Raw genomic sequence first — 5,464 nt, forward strand, 5'->3', positions numbered from 1 at the left:
GCGGGCACAGCTGGCTCAGAAGTGGATTATCGAAACAACGGCTCCTAAAAAAGGATAAACAAACAACGCGCCAGGTAACAAATGCATACGGCGTGCATGAATCCTGTAGCACTTTAATCGGATGGTTGTGGTGTTAGATGTGAGATAATTATTTCTCGTCTCGATGTGAAATAGCAAATCCGTATTGTATAATACAGAATACAGAAATCGTCGGTATTTCTTGCGCACATGCACGGGCGGTGTTCGTGTTCCAACCGGTTTCAATCCCGGTACACATATATATTAAAAAATGTTCATGACTTATAAAATAGTTTATTCATGCAATCATAAATGTTAATAGAGTTAAACAAAATTACACCAATTCAAAAAATATTCATGAATGAAAAAATATCCTAAAAATTCAAAAAATGTTCCTGACTTACAAAATAGTTTATTCATTCATAAAATGTTCGCTGATTCAAAAAAGATCATGCAGTTCAAGAATGTTCGTTAAATCAAAAAATGTTTGTGAATTTAAAACTTCTTCCACCAATTTCTATAAAAAATGATTGTCGATTCTAGAAATGTTCAATGATCAAGCAAATAGTTTAAAATAAATATTCACAATTTAAAAAAATGTTTGCGAATAGTATAAAATGTTTATGAATTCAAAAAATGCTCTTCATTTTAGAAAATGTTCGGCCTATGTTATGGGGCAAGGTGGGCACACGGCTTAGGCATCACTCTCGGCTTATCAAGGTGCCACGTGCCACCTTCATTAGCGGCAGCCGGCTACCATACCATTTTTTTTCGCCAAGAGCATTGGCTTATATATAAGCCGAATACCCGTGAAGCGACACTTGGCTTACAAGGCTAAAGCCGGTTCAAATGAAGTCGGGGCTGTAAGCCGAGTGTAACACTTAGCTTACACTTAGGGGACGGGCCCCTGGGGGCGCCACCAGGCTTGTGAGCCCCTGGAAACTCCGTTTGACCTAGTTCCTGGCCTATAAATTTCCTAAAATCTAGAAACACCCAGAGTGAGTCCCGAAACAATTTTTATCGCCACTGCAAGCCTCTACTCTTCCGCGATGCCATGTGGAGGCATTTTCGGTACTCTGCTGGAGGAGGAATCCATCACGAAGGCCATATTTAGCAACCTTGCTATCTCCATGATGATGTGTGAGTAGTTCCCACAGGACCTACGGGTCCATAGCAGTAGCTAGATGGCTCTCTCTCTCTCTCTCTCTCTCTCTCTCTCTCTGATCTTCAATACAATGACCTCTTCGGAGATCTATTCGATATAACTTTTCCGGTGTGTTTGTCGGGATTCGATGAATTGTGGGTTTAAGACCAGATTATTCATTTAAAGTATTTGAGTTTTTTCTGAGATTTATATAGTTGTGATTTTATAGCCTTGTATTTCTCTCCAAACTATCTATATCTTTTGGCCAATTAGATTGATTTATCTTCAATGAGAGAGGTGCTTGGTAGTAGGTCCAATCTTGTGGTGTCCTTACTCTATAACAAGAGGAGTTGCAAGGCATGCATTTGTCTTGTTGATACTAATGGTAAAATGAGGGGGCTCAAACATATTAACTGATTTTGCTTTGTCTACATTATGTCATCATGCTTCAAGCATTACTCTGTTTGTTATAAACTTAATACCTCATAAGATGCATGTTGGATAGTGATCGAGGAGTGGAGTAATAGTAGTAGATGCAGATCGTTTTTTGTTCTACTTGTCTTGGACGTAATGCCTATATATTGATCATGCCATGAAGAATCATCATAACTATGTGTTTTTATCAATTGTCCAACGGTAATTTGTCTACCCATCATTGTTATGCTCATGAGAGAGATGCCTCTAGTGAACCTATGGTCCCCGGGTCCATTCAATTTATATTAACTAAACCCCTAAAAACACTTGCTGCAATTTATTTCCTTTTTATTTTATTTTTTCTATCTATCTATCTATCACTATCAGATTTAATCCTTGCAATTGGCGAGTACAAGGGGATTGACAACCCTCTTGCCTTTGTTGGGTGCAAACATTTTGCTTTGTGTGTGTGTGCAGGTACCGCTTATCTTGTGTGTGTGGCGTCTCCTACTGGTTCGATAAATCTTGGTCCTTAATTGAGGAAAATAATATATGCTACTATACTGCATCACCCTTCCTTTTCAGGGAATTCCCAACACCTATCACAAGTAGCAGGTGTGCCTCGTAGGTGACAAGACAAGTGAAGTTTTGGGCCATCTAACTCTTCATGAGGATGCACTGAAAATTGATGGTTGCATCAAGCGGAACGTCCAACCTTTCTAGGAAGTCACTTTTACCCCACAAGGGATGACCTGAGCAAAATTAAAAGAAAGCAATAGTTAGACATTTTGGGTGCAACTATATAAAACATGTTGAACGCAGGTGATCCCCCCTCTTATAGCCCCTTCGGTTCCGGTGCTCGAATCAGATCGCTCCCTTGTTGTTCTCTGTCTTAGGGTTCGTGTTGGTCCGTCTGAGAATAGTCATGGTCGGAATGGGTTGAGATGCAGCCAGGCCTTCCGCTTGGCTTTTCTTGGGTTCTTTTGTTAATTCAATGGTGGGAGGGGGGATTCCTCACGGGAATACCACAAACATTTGTGAGCCTCTTTAAAAAAAATTGCTAACTTTTTTCAAATACCATGACATTTTTGAAATATGGCATAGTTTTCAAATACCTTGATATTTTTTTGAAATTCAAAACAATTTTTTAAATTCATGAACAACTTTTGGAAACTTGGAACATTTCTCAAAATTGTGAACATTTTTTGATATTCAGAACATTTTCTTCAATTTCATGAACATTTTTTCAAATTCAGGAACAAATTTTGGAAACTTGGAACATTTCTCAAAATTGTGAACACCTTTTCAACTTGGAACATTTTCTTAAAATTAATGATTTTTTAAAATTCGGGAACATTCATCAAATTCATGAAAAATTTGAAATTCAAAATAAATTTTCAAATTCAAGAACATTTTTGTATATCAGAACGTGTTTTCAAATTTGATTTTTTTAATATGTTTTAAAATCTAGGAACATTTGTCAAATTTGTGAACATTTTTTGTATTTTGGAACATTTTTTAAATAAGAAAAAACAGAAAAGAAAACTAAGAAAAAGAAACACCAGAGCCCGTGGACTGAAAGCTGGCACGGCGGAAGGGGGCTGCGTGTTTCCTCTATATTCCCTGTGGATGTCAGGGAATAAGGGCATGGCCAATATATAGCCTAAGGGTGATGCCTCGCATGCCATGTAGGTTCGGATGACAGAAAAAGTAGGTTCAGATGGGGAAGCGGGATCGTCTGCAGGAGGCGAGTGCTTGAAGAGAAAAAGTGTGGTCCGGTGCATAAAGTTAGAAAAGTTAAACTGAATAGTATGGAGGCATGTGTAATGAGAATCACTTTATATTCTTTAATGAGGCCCACTAGTAGTAGTTTGCATTGGGGAGAAAAAAATAACATAAATGCCTTAAATTATTTTTTGTTATAGGGCATCTGTATCCGTATACCATCATTGTACATGCCCTAAGAGCTCTCCTGATGATGCTCTCAACAAGTTCCACGCTGACGTGAGCACGATGTATAGGACCCACAAGACCGTAGGTGTCCACTGGAGAGGATCCCACGCCAACGAGACGTTACAACTTAGGAGTCTATTGCCACTCTCGTGGAGAGCATACACAATTCATGGACAAATTATTTTTAGTTTATTTTTCTTAATTTGTGAACTTTTTCTAAACCAGCGAACTAGTTTCCTCTTCTGGCCTGGCTAAGATGAAAAATGGGCGATTCCTATTTGGCGCTTTAGATGCCCGTTACTGTAACGGGCGGCTGAAGCGCCCCGCGCTAGGCCGACCCATATAGATGTGTTTTATTCCGCATAAACAAGCGTGCCGATTGAGATTCTAACCAACGAGCTCTCGCATATAGTTACGCCGGTGTAACCACCAAGCCACCCAGCACGATCTTGTAAGGTTCAACCTTTTCTTTCTTTTATTGTTTCTTTTTTTCCTTTTCCTTTTTTCCTTTTTCGTTCTTTCTTTCTTATTATCTTTTCTTCTTCCTAGTTCGATGAATTGTTTGCAAATATGTGAAATTTTTCTTTCAATCATGGAACCTTTTTTGGAATTCGATGAACTTTTTTAAAATCGATGAACCTGTTTTCAAGTTTGTGCACGTTTTGAAAATCCATGAACTTTTTTTTCAATTTTGATGAACTTTTTGGAAAATCCATGGCTTTTTTCAATTCCGATTAAATTTTTTCCAAGTTCATGTTTTCTTTTTCAAAATCCATGATTTTTTTGTATTTTTTCTTTTTTGTGATTATTTTGGTTTTTCTCAAATGTCAACTTGTACATGGGCCGGCCCATGGGCCAGGAAGCTTCCCTGGCGCCCAATAGAAGCTCCCGAACAACGGACTTCAGCCGGTCAAATTAATACATTTTTAAGGGGAGGTCAAATTAATACATGCACACAGTAGTTGAAGCCGTCCTAGCCCGACCTAGGGGCAAAACCATCAACCGGTGCCGACCAGCCAGAGCCAGCCTGCAGCCACCAACAGCCGAAGGGCAGAGAGCAGAGATAGAGAGCGATAAAGCAGAGCTCTTCGGTCTCCTCATCCGCCTGCTATATATAATCCCCAATTTCGTCTCCAACATATAAAGCCTCCGGATTTCGAACCTCCCATCCCCTCCCCTCCCCCACTCCTCTCCCCTGATCCACACCCTCTCCTCAGCGCGCTCCGCTCCACAGTGTCCCGTATCTCGCCACCGGGACCATTGACCGGCAACCAGCGCAGGTGATTCCCATGTTTGCCGCCTTGCGAGCCGTCGGATCTGGCGAATTGAGCAGTCGAGGGTCACCTTGAACCACTGCAACACATGTCTTGAAGAAAATTCCTGCAACACGGGTTATGTTGCGGAAAATTTTGCAACACAGGCCATGTTATAGATTATTTTTACAACAGATGTCTTGTTGCAGTTTTTTTACAACAGAGGTCTTGTTACAAAATTTTTGACAACAGAGGTCTTGTTGGAATTTAGTTTGTTTTGTAACAAAGGTATTGTTACATTTTTTTGCAACAGAGACCTTGTTGCAGAAATTCGATGTAGCGAGCAGCAAGCAACGACCACGTCGGCAAAAAGAAAGGCCGATGCTCCCTCGGAACGGCAGGGCAACAATGGGCGCAACTCCTCATGGTGGATGCAGATGATGATGCTTCCCCGGGACAGTGGATGCAGCTTGAATTCGGGCGCACCGCGACGACCGACGCTCATGATGGAGGCAGGCTGCAGTGTCAGCATGCCGGCATTGAACAACGGTGGTGGCGGTCGTAGCAGTGCGAGGAGGCGTCGCCTTGACGGGGAGCTCAGGAGGAACACGGGGTGGCCATTGTTGTGGGGATCCAAATCTAGATCCCGCAACACACCAGCTCTTGTGCCGAGGAAAATTGC

The sequence above is a fragment of the Triticum urartu genome, chromosome 1A (genome assembly GCF_056163025.1).
Source record: "Triticum urartu cultivar PI428250 chromosome 1A, HENAU_Tu73, whole genome shotgun sequence".
In the NCBI taxonomy this organism is placed as follows: domain Eukaryota; kingdom Viridiplantae; phylum Streptophyta; class Magnoliopsida; order Poales; family Poaceae; genus Triticum; species Triticum urartu.